This window comes from Odontesthes bonariensis, chromosome 12, assembly GCF_027942865.1.
Source record: "Odontesthes bonariensis isolate fOdoBon6 chromosome 12, fOdoBon6.hap1, whole genome shotgun sequence".
NCBI lineage: Eukaryota > Metazoa > Chordata > Actinopteri > Atheriniformes > Atherinopsidae > Odontesthes > Odontesthes bonariensis.
In genome coordinates this window covers 10,901,145-10,922,074 of record NC_134517.1, presented here as the reverse complement: position 1 = coordinate 10,922,074, position 20,930 = coordinate 10,901,145, and the positions used below count along the sequence as shown (strand labels likewise).

General features: G+C 40.3%; 1 protein-coding gene across 1 annotated transcript in view; it reads right to left on the bottom strand.

The window, feature by feature from the left end:
• The window catches only part of hdac4 (histone deacetylase 4), a 159,898-nt gene extending 141,967 nt beyond the window's left edge, over positions 1-17,931 (bottom strand). The window contains exon 1 of the mRNA XM_075479076.1: positions 17,782-17,931. The gene's annotated coding sequence lies outside the window, so the exon portion shown is untranslated. The remainder of the gene's footprint in view (positions 1-17,781) is intronic.
• Positions 17,932-20,930: the final 2,999 nt, after the last annotated feature.

The following is a 20,930-nucleotide window of genomic DNA, read 5'->3' as shown; positions in this document are numbered from 1 at the left end:
CTTTATTTCCCTAGCACTTTGAGCACTGTCGGGAGTAATCCAACTGGCATAAAAATAACATGCGGTTGGACAGCAAGCAGTAAACAACAATTAAGAAAACCCTTGCATGGCTCATGAAATGAATCATTGAAAGTGCATGTGTGCCATAAAGACTGCCTCAGCCTTGATCGAGTATGAATTATTCAGCTGGCGGGTCGAAGCATCGCCTCTATGCTATGGACTGACTTGCTCCTGATTTTTCTTTGTTGTTGGCAAAAAGGAGTGATATTAGCTTAGAAAAACTCTATGAAGGTAAAAAGGAGTAGCTAAGTGGCAGAAGTGAGTGAGTGTGAACAAAGCTGAAAACAGAAAGTGACATGTTACCTGACATTAAAGGATCTGCAGTGACACAAGATTCCCTGCTGCTTGGTGTAAGTGGGCACCGTCGGCTATAACCGCAAAATATCACATGAATCAGCTGTTGTACATATGTATACAAGACAATAAACAAGTATCAAGATGCCCAGGCGATCATTCTTCCTGTGGATAAAGAGTTCTGACAGTCAGGAGACAGTTCTGTTGAGCATGACCAAGCAGCAGGCCAAACACGCGTCAACATCAGAGTTTAATACGTAGTTTAACGCAGATCAATTATCATGGAGAATTACTGAAAATTAGTGGTTATCATGATTTGCAACAAGATATTCTGTCACACTTACAGAAGAGACACTAAAGGTGCAATCCTAACGTATTGTTTTCATTTTCAAGAGGCATCGGAGGATTTGGTGATTTGTTGCCTACCTCAGTACTGAATGGCTCCTTAAAGTTTATTGTGTACACTTTTAAAGTTAAATTTGCATTTTCTTTTATCATCTAGTGTCGCGGCCTATCAAGTTTCCAAATGATATTTTCCAACAAAGGCCGTGGGCGGCAGCAGGTGGTTGTGTTCTTGCACGCACTTCAGTTGATTGTTAAAAAACATATGTAGTTTATTTTTTAACAACAAAAAAAATATGAACAAAACAATAACAAAAAAATTCTTACAATTTGGATGAAAACGAAAGTTAACTTATTTTGATTTAACAAGATCTAAAAGTGGTCAAACAAAAACATTCAACAACCACCTCCTGTCCTCGCACCGGACATTTGACCAACAAAAAAGAGCCCCTGATGTGTTCTTTTTTTTAAAGTATGTTTTTGGGGCTTTTTATGCCTTTAATGTTAGGACAGTTTGAGAGAGACAGGAAGCAGGGGGCAGAGAGAGGGGAAAGACATGCAGCACAGGGCCGCTCGGTGCGGGAGACGAACCGGGGCCAGCTGCAGCGAGGACTGTAGCCTCTGTACATGGGGTGGCTGCTTAACCCACTACGCCACCGACCTCCCTGCCCCTGGTGTGTTCTTAATCTGTCTGATTAATGGGCGGGTCTAAAAGTCACCAAAATAATTTAAACAATCTCAAAAACAAAAATGAACCCCAGATCTTGACTCCAAATCAACCAAAGTATATTCCAATATCCCAAAGAAAACCAAACCGATAGAACCCATGACTTACAAAACATAAATGGCCACAACATCTACTATCATACCAAGAAAACCATCATCATCAACTCTTTCAATGTCCACACCATCTACCACTACATGTAATTTAGTACTCAATTTACAATTACCAAATAACATCATTCTAATTTGAATGATAAGTAGCTTCTATTAAACTGCCTTTTTTTATTTGCATATTTCTGAAGTAGCCATCTCTCATTACCAATGGTCCCTCTGAGCTGCACGCCTGCGCAATCGCGCACATTCTCAGCGCACAAGAAAATCTATGCAGCGCATAAAATAAAATTCACCATAAACGTATTAATTAATATCTAATACTAGACCTAATCTAATCTAATTAATTAGACCAATAATGTGTTTTTCTGTACCATTTGTCAATGTAACGCAGTGAGTGACAGGTGTTCAGCCAATGATACGGTTTACTTACGCTATGCAGGCAATCAGAGCATTGATAGTGCTTTCATAAGTGCCCTGCCCATACGCGCCGTGCAGGTTAGCTAGCTAACAACAGTGCGGCGGAGTTAGGAGCTAATGGCGCTTTTCCACTAGCTCGCCACGGCTCGGTTTGGTTGTGTTTCCATTACAAACGAGTATACTTCGTGCCTCCTCGACGTGGGCGGGGTCGTCGTAACACGGCTGCGCATGTTACTGCTCATTTTTGTCGCACAGAAGGCAAGAGAAGAGAGCCAGAGAAGACTCCTGGCCACCAGACAAAACAGTATTGAAAAGTACCGGAGAGTTTTGTTACGAGCTTCAAAAAGACGACGTTTGGAGGTAAGCTAACGGTGGCTAACGCTAGCTTTTATTATCCGCGTTATGACGCTTCCAGTGACGACACTCATCGCCCAATCAGACGTCACGTTTTAGTAACGCTTCGTCCCGCTTGGAACCAGGGCTGAGGTGCTACGGAAAATCGTCCCGGTTGCAGGTACGGCGTGCTAGTGGAAACACGCAATAGCGCGCCGAGCCGAAGCGAGCTAGTGGAAAAGCGCCATAAGAGACGCCCCTTATCATGGCGAAACGAACGGGCAGCGCCAGCGACACATCCACTCACCAAGCCAAAGTAAAAAAGAAATGCGGTTCTTTTAGTATGGAATGGCTGTCTGAGTATGTGCAAATAGAAGAACAAGCGGTGAAACTGGGTGAGATTTCTTCTTTTTCGAGTCAGAAAGGTCTACTCTGCAAAACATGCAGGCTGCAAGCATGACTCTTCCCATGGTCAAAGCATGACTCTCACATATAACATATAACATACTACACATCTCATGAACAACAAGATTTTTGTCTTTTTCATTTTAAGTGGGCCGAATCGCTTATATTAAATCTAGTCATATATATTAAATACAGGGAGGAAAATTATGTTAACTATAAAACTGTGTTTGGTGCCATCCTCCAGCTGACAGCATGCACTGCTCACATATTACATATAACATACTACACATCTCATGAACAACAAGATTTTTTGTCCTTTTCATTTTAAGTGGGCCGAATCGCTTATATTAAAAGTAAACTAATGAAAATTGCTGCTGTGATTTGATTCTTTTAATAAGCCATGTAACTTGCTATGATCCAAGATTTTGAACAGGTGTGATACTGGTGTGTGGCCACAGCGTGCACATCTGATGTTGCTCACAGTGGTCCTCAGTGTGCTCAGGGAGCTTGTGTGTATGCCCAGACACATGAAAATTTAGAGGGAACATTGCTCATAACCCCTTTAAATTTCCCCCAGAAGAGTAGATATTTGTGTCATCCAGATTTGAATATTTTCACACCTTGCATTTTTCATTTATATAAAAAACTAATTGTTTTGGATCAAATACTGACTCCTGAGGGACATCACAAGCAATGACAAAGCATGGCCACAAATGCCCATTGTTTCCTGTCTCTTTAGTAACTTCTCACCTGGTGCAATACTACCCTCAGATCCCCAGTGTTCGATTTTATTGAATAATATGTCATGATTAATAGTTTCAAAAGCCTTTTTATAAAAAGGTCAATGAAGACTCTAACTGCATACGGTTTGTGATCTATAGCATTTATAACTTCCTCAACTGAATCGATTAGGCTAATATCTCTGATGTTGAGCCGTCAGATCTGAATACCCACCGATTGTCAAAAAGTAATATAAGTTTATCTAAGGATTTGTCTAATGTGTTATTGAACAGTTTTTCCCGAATTTTGGCGAACTGAAACAAAATGAGCTCTGTTCTCCTAAAAAGCATTTCATATTGCACTAATCGCAATAGCTGTAAAGTGGACATGAATGGAGACACAATAAAATTTATGGACTTCTAACAAATATAGTGCTGTTTATGTCATTTATCTTTGAAAATAAATCTCGGATGAATTTGTCTATGAAGTAAAAATTGTGAATAAAAACTTGACAGAAAGACAAGCTGAGACCAATGAGACTTTTAACTGATCTGACATATACCCCATCCAATTCTTTAAAGAGTAATTACTAATCTGAGTATCATGTGGATTGGAAATATCAGTTAGATATTAAAAATATCTGCTGTCCCTAGTTCAGAAGCTCTCTAATTTGGCAAAAACACACCATGTACATCAACTACAAATGTAATCGTTATATTAAATGACTGAACAGCCATAACCCTAACCATGGTAAGCATACCAACATTTAACTACAGTGATGAAGCCACATATCACAGTTTTCTCCATCAGTCTGTGCATTTTCTCAGAGTGGTTGCAGGTGACCTTTTAAGGTCTCCTAAACTGCAGCACTGACACTGTGCAATATTTTCACATACATCCGCATCCCTTTATCTTTTCATTCAATTCTTTCTATTTTCCATTTTTTAGAATTTTCCTTGTCATTTCTTCTTTTTTGCATTTTTTTAAGCCCCATACAATTGAAGACCGATCTAAGTTTGAGCAGACATTGTAAACCTGACATAACTTGTGTTTAAAAGAAAGTCAACTAAGAATGCTCTAATCCTAAAATATCAGCATGATATTGTTGTTGGTTCTAACGTGGCATCATAAACGTATTTGACTGCAGATAAATGCTGCTCTGTCTAAAACTGTTTTCTAATTTAACCAAAGTCAGTTTCCAACAATGTTGGAGGGTAGTATCAGCCATCATTGCTCAACCTTTAAAACATTACACGCATCCGAATACCATCCAAACCTTGGATTGGCAAAAGTTCAAATCTGAAACAAGAGGATGTTACTTAAGTTGACGGGAGGTGTTTCAACTACAAAGATATTTTTTTGAAGGGATAAATTCCCTTGAAAAAACTTGGACAAATGTCTCAATTACATTTATGACTCAATTTTGTTACTTAACTGTGAAGTTAAAATATTAATTAGTAACCTTTTAAACATATTGCTGGGAAGAGCTGTGTGTTTCATGAGCCAAGCCTTTAACACTAAGCCTGTTTTGCCTCCAATTACAACATCTTGTCGCAACTCAGGGGTGTATCAGCAGCAGACCAGCTTCAACCCTTCATGTATGGAGTTAGACCGTTTCCAAAAAGATGTATCCATGATTCTAACCATTCGTACTCGTAATGATTAAGTTGTACACAAAATTCTGCTGTCTTACACGTGAGTCGGACAAATTGTTCGGGTTAGGAATGTTTTTTTTATGCGAGTATGAATCTAAAAGCTGTGAGTGCAAAGTCTTGTGAATACAACTCTAATTTCTACAAAACAAGGTACCACTGAACGCCACAGTCCCAAAAAGTGGTGTCTGTGCCCCGTTACATACAAGCAGCACAACTTTATTTTCATTGTGTTTGGAAATGTATCAGTTTGAAGCGATCCATGGTTGAACTTTGTATTTTTCTTTCCTGAAGCATTGAACACGCATTGACAGTTTTTAAAAATCACACAATGCTGTACATATTCTTAAAAATATATTGCATGCATTGTCAACATCCACTTCTTTGTATACAATGTCCCAGTTTTGGACCAGTAAGTCATTCCTCAATATTGCATTGTTTTGGCATTGGCTTTCAAACTCTCACTCCAGGTTCTGCTTCTGTTTCAACTGTGCCTCCTTGTCGCCATCTTCGATCTTGCTTTGGCGGTGTGCTTCCTCATCAGCTGACTGAATAGAGCCCTCGCCTTCAATATTACTGGTGGTTTGCAGATAAGTATGACTGGAAGTTGATGCAAGCGCACACAGGCCGACAGAAGAGGCCATCTCAGCTGGCTCCATAGTTCAGTTACAATTATGATTCACCTGGGAAGGATTTGAATGCACAGTTATCGAGCCATTTGACTGTGTTTGAATCAAAAGGTATTTTACAACCACATACAGAAAAACTTTATTAATGCAAGCAGTGAGAACAATCTAAGCTGCCTTTGGATTTAATGCTATCTGAGAACATAGACCAATGTCCTTGATAGAAAAAGTTTCTCTTTTCTTAGATTTGGACTTGCCAGCGTCTTAAGTCACGGCTGAATGCTTGAACTTGTTGCATCACGAAGTTGCAAAGGTTAGGTAAGAATGAAAACATCCAACGTGGTTCCACAATTTATGTGTATTGCCAAAGTTGGAAGACTTTATATACCACATGTGTCTCAGCCCATCGATTCGTCCTTTCCGTTAAGTTCATTAAATCCTAAAGTGTGTAAGACTTCCACAAAAACATTAGTTATTCTGAAAATCCCTCGCTGCTGATATCCGACTGCAACTGTCATGTGGCCTGACGTTGCAAAGTGTATTTAGTATCTTTCCACATAAAATTCAGTGGAAGACAGCAATGTAATGAAACAAAAACTGTACATGTACATAAATCACCATTTAAAGAATTCTATTATTCTGTAGGCCGCAAACGCTATCATGTTCTGTTGCCACACTTTCATGGCCCACCGACAATGCATTTCATCATTTAGAATTTTCCACACTTCTACCAGCTAAATGCCTTTCTCTGCAACCTAATGTAGAGGCAGTAGTGAAGCTTAAATATTACCTATTAACAGCACGAAAGATGTTAAGAGATGTGGGCTATAACCAACATATGCATAAAAACTGGTGCTTTCTCTTGCAAATAACATTGAACATCTCCTAATTAATAAATTATGAATTAGACTTGCCCATGTCTGCGGAGGTTCGTGGACAAACCTCCCATTCAGTTGCCCTGGTAACAAAACTAGTTTGAGTCAAAGAAAGATCAAGCAGTAGTGTCTTTCCATAAAGTCAAGCCAAGCACTTTGAACAATAGGAGAGAAGCCTACTCCACTTCCCTTTCTTTAGAACTCACATTCTTTTAAAATGGACTTTTTAACCTTTGAGTCTTTCCAGCCTTTTTTTTAGCCCCAGCCAACTCTGCTATCTATCACATTCTAAAGCAATATTCCAGTTTTTAAGCATCACTTCCAAATATGTCCCCTTTCTTTGGTATAAGTGTCTAGGCTTCTCTGCAGCAACGTGAGAAGCAACTTTTAACATAAGCATTCAACGTTTCCTTTAAAAATCAATAAGACTGCATTCTGATCATCTGGTATGACTAAACAGTTTACTAACAACAGTGAATGAAATTTTCATTCAAGAATGCATAAATGCTGGGATCATTGGGGGCTGCTTTAAAGCTCTGAGGAAGGCTGCAAAAATGACAATAAATGGGCATGTGCAGGGATCAGAAGGTTGGGGTTTTTTTTTTTAAGTTAAATTCTTTAGTGATGCTTTTATGGCAGCTTTAGACCATTTATTGGCAACTTTTTGCCAGGTATTCTAGAGTCAACACCCCACATTGAGTATAGTAAAAAAAAAAAAAAGGGTTAAAAAGGAGGAAAAAAAAGTTATGACAGCTAGCACCAAACACAGCACATGCATTAATAGAGCCAACCATACAAGCAAAAATGTCTGCCTCATTTTCCTACCACTGACTTTAAAGACCTACACTGAGTTCAAAGCCAAAACAAGGTTCTGGCACAGCACAAACTATTTCAAATGGATTTATTACTGGTGACATGGGGCACAACAGGGGGCTAAACATGAGAAAATCATTCAACTCGTGGTGTGAACACAGTGATCTAGGATTCATCACACTTCAACTCATATCAGCCAAGGCTGGCAGTTTCTGTATAGTTAAAAGCTCACGAGTCTCTATTCCTGCTTTGAATATTCCTTGGAAATCCAACTTCTTGTCTTTTACTAACTTATATAACAGTAAGCCAAAGAAAAAGTAAATTAAAAAAAAGCTGTACGATTTAGTCATGCTTTCTTAATCCAAGGAAACAAATAAAAAAAAAAGGTTCTGTTTATGTAGTTGCTTGCTTGCTTTAGATGACTGTCAGTGGTGTAAAATCAACTATCATTCAAACTGTATCACTGTAATCAAGGTACAGACAAATCCATGGAAAGAGAATCCCAACAAACAACGAAGATAGTATAATATCCTGGATGGTGATGCAAAGACCCTGCCAATTATTTACAAATTTCTGCTGGGTGACAGGGTCCTGCCACCCCATTTGTCCCACTGCACAACAGTGGCACTGACAGACCCCATTAGAAACTATTAGTGTGATAACATTAACAAACTGTCCACAAACAAGCAAGTGTCCTCAGTCCCAGCTTGTGCTGAATAACAGGAAGAAGCTGGACCAAACACAGTAGAAACTGCCTAAATGAGCTTATTAATTAGATTACGACGGGCAAAACATTGGAAAAGCAAAAGAAAAGAAGATCAACAAACTTTGAGAAGATGGTGACATATCTGCCACAAGTATGTGGTACAGTGCAGCTGGGCTTGTGTGCCAAATGTTGTCATCTGAAGGTAGCACAAGGCTCCCTGGGGGTGACCATGTACCCAGAAATCTATTGTGAATCAGTTCAGATCCAGTTCACCAAATATCTCTTCGTATGTATGTATGGGATCGTTTTCCCAAAATATTCAGAGTGTTTTTTCCATTCAAATTTTGGTCAATACAAATTTTCGCTCCAAGAACAATAATCAACAGCATACTAAATCTTTTATTGGAATCCAGCAAATTCCTTTTTAAAACCCAACTTTTACATCTCTCTTAAAACACATCAGGTTAAAGTGTCTTTTCCCTCGATCAGTAGTTTCAGTCACCAACCAAGTGTTTCTGCACATCTATTCTTATCATTCAAATTCAACTGTGCTCAAAATAAAACCTGAAACCGGTTACACAGCCTTCTTTTATTTTCACACAGATAAATCTTGAAATAAGTTATGACCATACAGCAGATGAATCTTTACTTTAATAAGTATGAAATGTTAACGTTGTCAGGTTTACTGACAAAAAGGACTTAAGTGTCAGTAGGACACTGTCGGGACGAATGAAACACTTGTTTCAATCGTCACCCACGCCTTAATGCTGGGTCAAAATAAAACAGGAGGATCCACTATAAATTCTGCAACAGGGCTCAAGTAAGTAGCCTAAAGTAATAATAATAGAATAAGTGAATTAGATGAAATATAGTCTTCAGAATGGCAGGAAAAAAGCTTAACAGAAATTTGGATCTCGCGCATCGGCGCACGTGTTTTATTCGTCCTGGCTCTCCCCCACTTATCCAGAAATGTTTTTGATAAGAAATTATTTATCATAGAATAGGCCTATAGGCTACAGTAAGCTATGTGGGATGGATAGCCCATCTGAATGTTTTTGGATGCTGCCGGTGATTTATTACTTTTGGGCATAGAGCTACGGTGTAAATCAAGGGCAAATGCTAATGAGTACGTCTATTCTAAGGTAAAGTCCACACACGTAGACTTGATAGGCCCGCCAAACACTGCCGGAACGATAAGAACGAACGATATTTTACATTCCAAACCGGTTCAGGAACGATATGTTGGTGGCGGAACGCAAGAACGAAAACGTTAAACATGCCTGAACCGTTCGGAACGGAACGATTGAAAAATAATTTCGTTTTCAAGCCCTGCTCAGGGGTGTATTAGCAGCAGACCAGCTTCAACCCTTCATGTATGGAGTAAGACCGCTTCCAAAAAGATGTATCCATGATTCTAACCGTTCGTACTCGTAATGATTAAGTTGTACACAAAATTCTGCTGTCTTACACATGAGTCTGAGAAATTGTTTGGGTTAGGAATGTTTTTTTATGCGAGCATGAATCTAACAGCTGTGAGTGCAAAGTCTTGTGAATACAACTCTAATTTCTACGACTACGAATTCTCCACTGTGAACACGATAAGTGTTGACATGACATCACATAGCTCACAGGGGAAAGTAATCGAACCCTGATTGCTCCAATCGAGCATGTGCCAAAGCCAAAGATGGCTGACAGCAGAGCTATAGAGTAATACCATGGATGTATTATAATAAATAATATAATGCATCCATGAGTAATACAGAGTTACGAGCAATGTTCCCTCTAATTTTTCATGTGTCTGGGCATACACACAAGCTCCCTGAGCACACTGAGGACCACTGTGAGCAACATCAGATGTGCACGCTGTGGCCACACACCAGTATCACACCTGTTCAAAATCTTGGATCATAGCAAGTTACACGGCTTATTAAAAGAATCAAATCACAGCAGCAATTTTCATTAGTTTCCTTTTAATATAAGCGATTTGGCCCACTTAAAATAAAAAAGACAAAAATCTTTTTGTTCATGAGATGTGTAGTATGTTATATGTGAGAGTCATGCTTTGGCCATGGGAAGAGTCATGCTTGCAGACTGCATGCAGCCTGCATGTTTTGCAGTCGACCTTTCTCACTCGAAAAAGAAAAAATTTTTACCCAGTTTCACCGCTTGTTCTTCTATTTGCACACATTCCATCCTAAAAGAACCGCATTTCTTTTTTACTTTGGCTTGGTGAGTGGATGTGCCCGTTCGTTTTGCCATGATAAGGGGCGTCTCTTAGCTCCTAAAGCTGAGTTTATACTTTCGACGCATAGCCTCTGCAAATCTGTCTCTGTGCGCGACCACGCCCCCCGCGCAGAGGGTCTGCACCCGTCGTCGCGCACCTCAAAAAAATCCTGACTACACGTCGGACGGACGCAAACCCACGCAGAGCTCAAGCGGAAGTGCGCAGACAAAGAGCAGCTGTGATTGGTCCTTGGTATGCCTTTCCGGTTGTCTGTGTGGTTGTTCCGCCGGCGCCTCCGAAGTTCTCGTCACCGCCCACCGAAGTTCTCAAATACTTTTGGGGGGAAACTGCTGTGCGTCTCTAGAAATTCCAGACCGAGGGCGCAGATGCATAACAGCAAAACTGGTTCGCGACCAGACCCAAGCGACAATTGATGTGCGCAGTTGCAGAAGTCTAATTTGCCCTTAACTCCGCCGCACTGTTGTTAGCTAGCTAACCTGCACGGCGCGTATGGGCAGGGCACATATGAAAGCACTATCAATGCTCTGATTGGCTGCATAGCGTAAGTATCATATCATTCGCTGAACACCTGTCACTAACTGCGTTACATTGAAAAGTGGTACAGAAAAACACATTATTGGTCTAATTAATTAGATTAGGTCTAGTACTAGATATTAATTAATAGGTTTATAGTGAATTTTATTTTATGCGCTGCCTAGATTATCTTGTGCGCTGAGAATGTGCGAGCAGTGCGTGATTGTGCAGGCACGCAGCTTAGAGGGAACATTGGTTACGACACTCCCATTGACTCCCGTTGTAAAAAATGGCAGACGACACTTCCAGGTTATGGAGACATCAATAGTTCTCAATTGCTCGTCAAGAACAATTACTGGTAAGTTAATGAAATAACAGTATTTTAAACGTTTTTTTAATTTTTAAGCATTGGATTGCCTGGACCCTTTCCCTTGGCTGTCTGATCTGGATTGCCTGGATTCCCTTTTGTCTGGAAAACATAATAAAAGGTAATCTGTTTATTCTAGACCTCAGTCTCAGAGTCCATCTCTGCCTGAAGTTTGACAAATTAAAGTTTGGCACAACTCCAAGGTCTTAAAATAAGTGCTTACACTTTTTCAGACAACAAAACCCCCACACTGCTGCTTGAGATGTTTTTTTCCTTCACATCAAACTCAAAATAATTTAATCAGTTATCATATTGTAATGAAAAGCCACCCATATCATCATCCAACAACTACATATGACCAGTTGATGCCTGTATTCCAACCCTCTCAATCTCAAATATATGGCATCAGTGCAGGATGTAACTAAAACACTGCACTCACTGTTGGGACAAACACAATATATCAAATGCTGAAACTAAGACTTGTTAATGTTCCTTTTTTTAAAAATATATGGTCAAATGCCATGTTTAATACTCTCACAAATCACTCTTCTTTTAAACAACACTCTGTATGGACATAAGAACTGAAGAGACCAATTGCTGGAGTCCTAAAATAAAAATATTTGCCTTTATTCCTACGCTGTGGTTTGAAACAATTCCTTTTAAAAAGCCCCAAATGCTTTGTGTAGGAGACCTGACAGAGCTGCAGACAAGCCAGTTCAACGACTGGCCTGTTTCATTACAGAGCAACACTTTGTGAATTTGGGCTACAATGACTGCAAGTCTGTAATACCACAGTACTGACAGGCAACATGAGATACCAAGCACCCATCAAACCGGCAATGTTGACTCATCCTCTAACGGTCATCAAAATAAATGTTTAAAACAATAAAAATGATAGCACTAAGCCTTGACATTGGAAATGCTGCAACGCTTGTCTGCTGAAACCAGGATACACCATGCCAAAGATATCCCTGACCTGGTCTGTCATCAACAATGCACAGCAGAGGTGGATGTCATTGGCCTCCTGACTCCACCCACCCATCCATCCTTGAGTGCTCTCCCCGTGTTTAAAAGTGAGGTCTCCCAAGGCTCAGGGCTGTCTGCCCCTACCAAGGCCTCATCCTTTCCCCTGACCATCAGACCAGGCTTTTGAACACAGGCTTAAGCTGGAGTTACAGTTGACGCATCTTTCACGGCGGTGGCGGACCGTGACGTCAAAATGACGTTTCAGGCCTGGCGCTTCCCTTGAAAAGACGGCGCAGTGCGGTCTCGTGCACCACTCGATTTTTGTAACTTGGCGTTGCCAACAATGACAGACCGGATGGACCATTTTAAGGCCAGGCTCAGTGAGGAAGTGCGTTTATACAGGCACCTGTACGAAACTGCAGTGAAACAGCACAGGGACCACGTAAACTCCCAAAACTCTTGCACAGAGATTGGCAGAACTTTGGGGAAAGAGGGAGAGTTCTGTAAGAATGTGTGGAAGAAGCTACGGGACAGATACGTGAAGGCAAAGAAGAGGGCAGAGACTCGAAGTGGTGATGCCGGGGGGCTACAGACCTTCACCTCTTTTAACTGAATTAAAAAATTAAAATGATCCGAATACTGCAGCAGTATCATTAATTACAGTATTCTTGCTATTGACAGAGGCATTGTTTTCATCTCGTGTTTCGTGGTTGTAGAATAGTGGTAACCTTAACGTAGCAGCGACACCTCTGTGACGGAGAAGATTGCAACTACTGGCGCATCGACTTGCTCCACTATATATTGCGGGCACGAAATCGTGACGTCATCAACACCGCTCGCGCTAGCAGACGCGGCAACCATGCTAGAGCCTTTACTCCATTGAAACTAGTCTACTGGGCATCACTGTCTACCAGACAACCACACTCTCTACAGCCTGCTCTAAAGACTCAACGAACCACCATTGGGGTGAATATAAAAATCAGGTATGAGTGCCCCACCCTTGACTTCTGGTCTCAGACTGTCCCTCAGAGCCTTAAGGCTGATTTATGGTCGTCTACGAAGAGCGACGGAGACCCTCCCGGAGACTCTCCGTCGCTTGCGTGCGTCGGCCAAAATTCCTATCTATCCGTCGAGGCAACAGAGACCGCAAGGGTTGTGATTGGTCGGCTAACAACATCCTTTTCGGAATCACTTTTCCGGTTTAGCGCCGTCGTCTCAGAACAACAACACCGCCATTTTTGAAAGAGTTTACTGTGTGCTGGTCAAAGTTTGGTCAAAATGATCTGCATTTCAACATCAACAAGCTCCAACTCCAACAAAAGTCTTTCTCTCTCGCACGCCATCGTTCACTGCAAGGAGTGGAACGGACCCGGGAGGTAAACAATCAATCAACGACTTTCACGATAGACGTCGCGAGATTGGGTCGTCCAACGTAGCAACGCCTACTGATCGGGAGGTGAATTGCTTTGCGTATCCGACAGCCCGACGGAGAACTTTGAAAGGTTTTAGTCGGATTGACGGATAGCGACGGAGAAGCATACCGAGGCCTTTAACCTCAGCACAGCACAGCAGTTTGGCCCCAACTGTCCATTACACACCTCTGGATACAGATCTCTTCCTTTCTGCCATTCAGAGAAGAAAGGAGAGTTGAGTATCCAGAGGGCAGGATGGGAGGGGCCACATAAAATCTGCAAAATTATTCAACTCAAATAGTGAGGAGAGCTTTAGTATCACAATCTATCATAGACGTTAGTGAGGCAATTCTTATGTAGGAAAAAACATTGCCCTCTGGAGGAAAAAAAAAGTGCTATAATGTTGCATATCTGCAATATGGAGTCGCACAAAATCACAGCTGAGTAAATTTCCCAATTGCAAAAGCTCTAGTTGTAATGCATGCATAAAGTGCTGTGGCAAGATGTCGCTAGATTTCCTGAAAATCACGTTCAGCATTAATGGCACCCTAACAGAAATACGAATTACCCATGCTGATCCATGAATGCATCATTTTGCCATCAGAGATGCTGGCTTGTGAGCGGTGCACTGATAATAGGTCAGACGGTCCTTCTTCTCATCAGTCTTGTGGACATGGTGTCCATGATTTTCAAAAGAGCAGAACGTTTTGATCTATCAGACCTCAGGAAAGTTTCCCACTTCACAGATCTGAAATGAGCTCTGGAGGAAAGGAGATGCCAGTGTTTGTGTTTCTCTCTTGTAGCAGAGTTTCAACTTGCATTTGAGGATGCAAAGACTAACTGTGTTTTCTTGCAATGGTTTTCATTAGAGCCACTGAGGCCATGCTGTGATAATCTCTACAGATCCATGGATGTTTTTACTGCAGTGCTGCCTGTTGATACCAATCATTTTTTATTCAAGACAAATTTCTTAGGATATTTCCAGGGTACTTTCCTCTTCACATATACATCATATATATATATATATATATATATATATATATATATATATATATATATCAGCCGCGGCTATTCAGACACGGGAAGACGGACAGCCTCTCCCATTCTCTGGCGAAATTGCTACATCTTCAATGTTAAATTGACGATAAAACAGTTATTCACAAAACACAAGATATGTCCAATACTGCATTTACTTTCATAACTACAACATGTTGTCCTGTAGCTTAATGAAGTGATTTGTTCTGAAATCGCCGCCGTTCACTGAGGAAATCATGTTATGAAGCCGCTACTAACAGCCAGGCTTCCAAGCCGAGGGCTGCCCGGCTTCGAGGAGGGGCGGGAGAGTCAAGTTTTTTTCTACAATTCTAGGTCATCATTGGCTAAATCGACAAAAACTTTGTCGAGGCAGCCCGGCGTCTCTGGGGGTAGATTAGATGTGGGCGTGTCAATATGAGGGGCTGTGTCGTGATGATTGGAGTTAGTGTTTGTCCATCATGAGAGATGTTGTGGCAGCCGAGTTTTTAAGCGGGGAGAAGCACGCTGGAACTTCAGTCCCAAAGCGGATACGAAAGAGACTGGTTGTCTGTGAAAATGCTGTCGGAGTTTCACTCATTTCCCATCGTTTCTGTGGGAAAAATGCTTCACAGATTCTGATCCAGCCACAGATCCAGCCATTTACAGGCCTTAGATTCGATCATACTTGATTTTGGCCTTGCTGTGTGAATTTTTAAAGTCTATACCTTCTTTCTGTGTATTTGCTGGGCATACTTGTCATACTAGACACAGCTATGTTATAACTAATTCTTTTTAACTTTGCTATCTTCTGCTTTGGGATGGCACGAGCCACTACAAACCTGAACGCGTAATATGGGCTTCCCCTGTTTTAAAAGTCAGCAGCCGCCACTGATATATATATATATATATATATATATACCTATGAAGAACTCCATACCTAAGAGAGTTAAGGCAGTGCTGGAAAATAATGGTGGCCACACAAAATATTGACACTTTGGGCACAATTTGGATATTTTCACTTAGGGGTGTACTCACTTTTGTTGCCAGAGGTTTAGACATTAATGGCTGTGTGTTTAATTATTTTTGAAGAGACAGCAAATTTACATAATTTGTTATACAAGCTGTACACTGACTACTTTACATTGCATCAAAGTATTATCTTCAGTGTTGTCCCATGAAAAGATATAATAAAATATTTAAAAAATGTGAGGTGTACTCATTTTTGTGAGATACTGTACATACATATACACGTGTGTGTGTGTGTGTGTGTGTGTGTGTGTGTGTGTATAGTGAAATGTGCCATATGAGGCTACCATTGTATCTTCTATGACAACTTTTTTTTTTTTTTTTAAACACACAACCTTGCACAGGGTTATGAATACCTTTGTTTTCACTCCTATAAATCATTTCTGGGATTCTCTTTTCACAGCTTATTTAATCAAATCAAAATCAAATTTATTTGTATAGCACATCTCATGTTCAAAACAATTCAAAGTGCTTTACATAAAATAAAAGTATTGCAGCAGGGAGTGGAATAAGCATTAAAAATACATAAAAGAATATAAAGAGAAGCAAATAAAATAATTTAAATGAATTTAAAAACAAGCAACAGTCCAGATAAATTCAACGATATCGTGCAGATTTCATGCATAGACACATGAGAAAAGAAATGTTTTTAACCTGGATTTAAAAATGTCACTTGAATTCCTTTTACAATATTTTGTTTCCCTAGTTTCATCTTTTCAGAAATATGCTGCAGAGATAACGTTAAATGCAGGGGCGATGTTAGGATCTGGTCTTTAGGGGTGCCCAGCCCCCAGTGCTCACAGAGGCACATTATTTCTCACTAATTGAGGCGAAGTAGTACATTTATAAATTTTGTAGCCGTATTAGTTTTGCTTTGAGTAGTGTTTTCCCCTACAATATTCAATTTTGACCTCTTCATTTCAAAAGACTGTAGCTGACAGGGATAACAGAGAGCCTGAGACAAATATTGAAGATAACTCAACATTTATTTTGGGAGTAAAGAGTTAAAACAAAAACAAATGCTAGAAAATAAATAAAATGGTCACTAAAATAATACATCCTTGAGACAAAAAAAAAGTGTTTTTGCATAATATAATATTTTAAAAATGTGCTGAGCGAGGGGGTGCCGAGCTATCTCACGGTGGTGCCTTGGCACCACTAAAAATACCCTAGCCTCGCCCCTGATTAAATGTATGTTATTTTCTTTTACATAACGATTAAATAGCTAAGTTAAATAATTTAGCATGTTATTTATGTCCTATTTTTTTTATCAAATACATAATTTCCAATGATTTCATTCGGGTTTCATATAATCTACCCCCCAAACCTTTTTGTTTGTTTGTTTTCTTAATAGCGAACTGTGTCACATCTGCACGGTCTGCTCACAGCATAGGAAAACTCTGCTCTGACCCTGTTCCTTTGGTGCCGTGAGTTTACAAGCACACGCCTGAAGTCGCCTCCAGCTTGTAATGTTGAGGGAATACTTTCCACAAGTTAGAGGCTTACAGAGTCTGAACGGACCCTACCGCTGCTCCCCTGTGTTTACAAGTTTCCAGCTCCAACCTCCCTCCAACAAACATCACTTTCTCGTCACACAAACACAAGCAAGAATATCACACGTGAACGCACGTGCGGTCTGCGTTTGTTGAAGAGAGGTGTGTGAAAAAAACTCTTCACAGCTCCTGTAAGTGTGTGGCGTAGTTTAAGGGTGTTACAGGCTGGCAGAATTCCCCACAACCTTTCGCACTTGGAAGGGAAACAGAGCAACGACGTGAGGCTTTGTAATGCTACACAACTCACGAAAGGGAAGCGACAACCGATAAGTAAAAGTAGAGTCACTGTTCACTGTCCATGACATATATTTTCTTCAACGTGGCAGTGTGTTTCTGAAGGCTTTAACACGATATAGCTAACTGTGGTTTTAAAAAGTTGGTCGAGGACTAACAATGTTGTCAGACATGTAGAAACTTCAAACCGGTAACAACGTATGTATTGCGCAACACTTGACTCTTCCTTCGGCTCTGTAGAAAGTACCACACAAACTTGGAAGACGCCAAGTGAGCCAGAGAATAGCAACTCAGTTCGAGAAAGCGCAACGACCCCCCGGAATGAACACAGAGAGCACTGATTTAGAAAGGTAGAGAAACAAAGACCCAACCTGAGGTGGGCACGCGCGGGCGCGAGTGCTTTCTCTTCAACTCTCCTAAAGCATCCACGGTGCGGGGTTTTAGGACCCGTTGGAACTGTATAAAAATCACTCAGCCAAAGTACTCCGCCATACTGATTCAATCACGTGCCGAAGCTCCTCTGTTTCCGCAGGAGGCGGGCTCTGCGGGGTCTGCGGGGCAGGGTGACCGACAGCTGAGGGAAAAGTTCAGATAGTTTCAGTCCAAGACTGAAAGCAGTCGTTCTGACGTCGATGTTATGAAAGAAGTCAATAGGTGACAGGCTTTTGTATCCATTTAAGTGACCTTCCTCCACATTAGACGCTGCACGCGGTGTAGTTGTTCTCTTTGACTTCCAGTATGCAGATGAGAAATTAAAACTGTACAAAATATATCCAACTTAACTTTGCATCTGCTCTTATGGCAGAATATAAAGGTCCATAAAGAGTCAAATCTCCAGCTTAAGAGAAAAGTTAAGGTTTCATAAAACACAACCAATAAATAATAAACAGTGTTAATAACATTGGGGTAGCACTTAAATTACTGCATAACATATTCCCATTAAAAAAAGAGAATAATGAAGCTGCCTAAAACTATCCAGAACTTTCTGGCCTTTGCCTCTTTACTAGCTCGACAAGCTATTTCACTTAAGTGGAAGGATCCAGCTCCTCCTTCCTATTCACACTGGCTCAGAGACATGATGTCCTGTTTAGTTATTGAGAAGGTCAGATACACTATTCGGGGATCTGAGAATAGATTTTACAAAATATGGTCCCCCTTTTTGGTATTTTATGAGAAACCCACAACAATAATATCTGAGTAGCCCACCCCCCATCTTCTGATTTTTTTTTTTTTTTTTTTTTTTTAATCTTATTTGATTTTCCCCTTTTTCTTTTACTTTTTTCTACTGCCTTGTTTCTTTGTTATTGCTCACTTGTGTGGCACATATTTACATTTTCTAAATATGGTTGGTGATCTTTTTTACTTGTAGTTGTATGTGTCTGTCCATGTTTAGGCTGGGTTATGGGTTGTGTCATGGGCGGATGTTGTTCAGAAAATACAAAATAATCTCTCTGTACAATGATGGTCTTATTTATGTTTTGTCAATACTAAAAAAAAAAAACTTTAAAAGAAAGAAAAAAGAGAATAAAGGGCATCCCTTTTCAATTAAAATGTTTTAGGACGTTTTTTTAAAAATAATGGTAATTACCATTCCTTAAACCTTAGTAAATACAACCTGAGAAGAATAAAACATAACATGTTCTGCATCATTATTTAACAAAAAGTAAACCAAGATGCAGAAGCAGTGTGTCTGAAAGTACACTCTGTGGTTCAGTAGCTTGTTGAACCACCTTCAGCTGCAATAACCTGAAGTTTCTGTATGATGTTATCAGTCTCTCAGGACGAATTTTGTCCAACTTCTTTACAATGGTGCTTCGGTTCATTGGGGTTTGCAGGCTTTTCTTTATGCATGCCTTTCTTAAGATCATTTCAGCATTTCAGTCAGGCTGAGGTCTGGACTTTGACTGGACCATTGCAACACCTCGATTCTTTACTTTCTCAGACATTCTGCTGTAGATCTGCTGCTGTGTTTGGGATCATTGTCCTGTTGATGAGCCAGTTTCAGCAACGATTTAGCTGTCGGACAGACGGCCTCACATTGGACTAGAATACTTTAATACTATGGTATCCACAGGAGTTCATGGTGGACTCAATGACTGCAAGGTGCCCAGGTCCTGTGGCTGCAGAACAAGCCCAGATCATCAGCCCTCCACCACCGTGCTTGACAGTTGGTATGAGGTGTTTGTGCTGATATGCTGTGTTTGGTTTTCTGTAAACATGGTGCTGTGCATTATGGCCAGACGTCTCTACTTTGTTTTCATGTTCTCTATAGATATTTCTACAAAAGGCTCGTTTGTTCAGATGCAACTTTACAAACCTAAGCCGTGCAACCATGTTCTCTTCCGGCAGCGCTTCTTAACACTCTGTACTTGTTCAGTCTTTTCTGATTGCACTCTCATGAACTTTAACATTTAACATACTAACGAAGTCTGAGATGAAGCTCTTTGTGAGTTTGTTTTGCAGTTTCTCCATGTATTCCATGGCGTTACTTTGGGTGAACTTGCTGGGACATCCACTCTGGCGAAGATTTGAAACTGTCTTGAGTGTTTTTCCATTTGTGAATAATACTTCTATCTTTAGAATGATGTTGCCCATATAGTTTGGAAATGGCCTTATAACCCTTCCCAGATTGATGTTGAGCAAAATTGCTGTTTTTTCCCCCATGGCATTGTGTTATAACACACACTTGAATGCTCAAGACCAGCAAACTGCTACCCATCCCCTGCTTTTTGCATTTTTGCTTAGTTTTTGTTAAATTAATAATGATCTGGTATAATAGGGCATACATTGTTAATCTGAGGGTGATATTACCTCATTTTAACATCTGGTAAAGACCAGATAATTATTTGTGTCCTGATACAGAAAACTAGAATTGAAACAGGGTGTACTTTCTTTTCCACATGATTATACAGTGTAAATTAACTGTACTCCGGACCACATTTCCATTAGTAATTCACAATGTTCACCACACCCACATTGACAGTATACTACTATTTGTGTAATGGTGCAACCTCAGTCAGCCTAACCTTCCTTTTCAGTTTGTGGTTTTCCAAGGTAATATTTGCCTGGATGATGTTCCAAAACCATGGACAACATGTGTCAACTTGTCACTTTCATTTTCGGATTCAATACTGGGTAGAGAGAAAAAAAAACGGTTGATTTTCCATTTGAGAAAAGAAAGTCTCGTGTTCATCATGTAGTTTTGCATCACGATCGGTTGAAAATATTATAATCATCCCTGTGGAAGGAATCTTCCCACTGGAAACATAATATCCTTTAAAAATAGCTGCAGAAAGATTTTAGGATAAAATGAATGGAATAATTATGCTTCCATATTTGTCGGTGAATTCACATTCATCCTAACTTTTACACTTTTACCCTTACACTTGCACTTTTACATTGTGGCGTGAGAACTCCACAATGTAAAGTAAACAATGAAGGTCATTCCGCCGGCACGTCAGATGCAACTCTATTTCAGGAGCATTTTAGGATTTTTCAGGGTCCTGGATCGCAATGCACA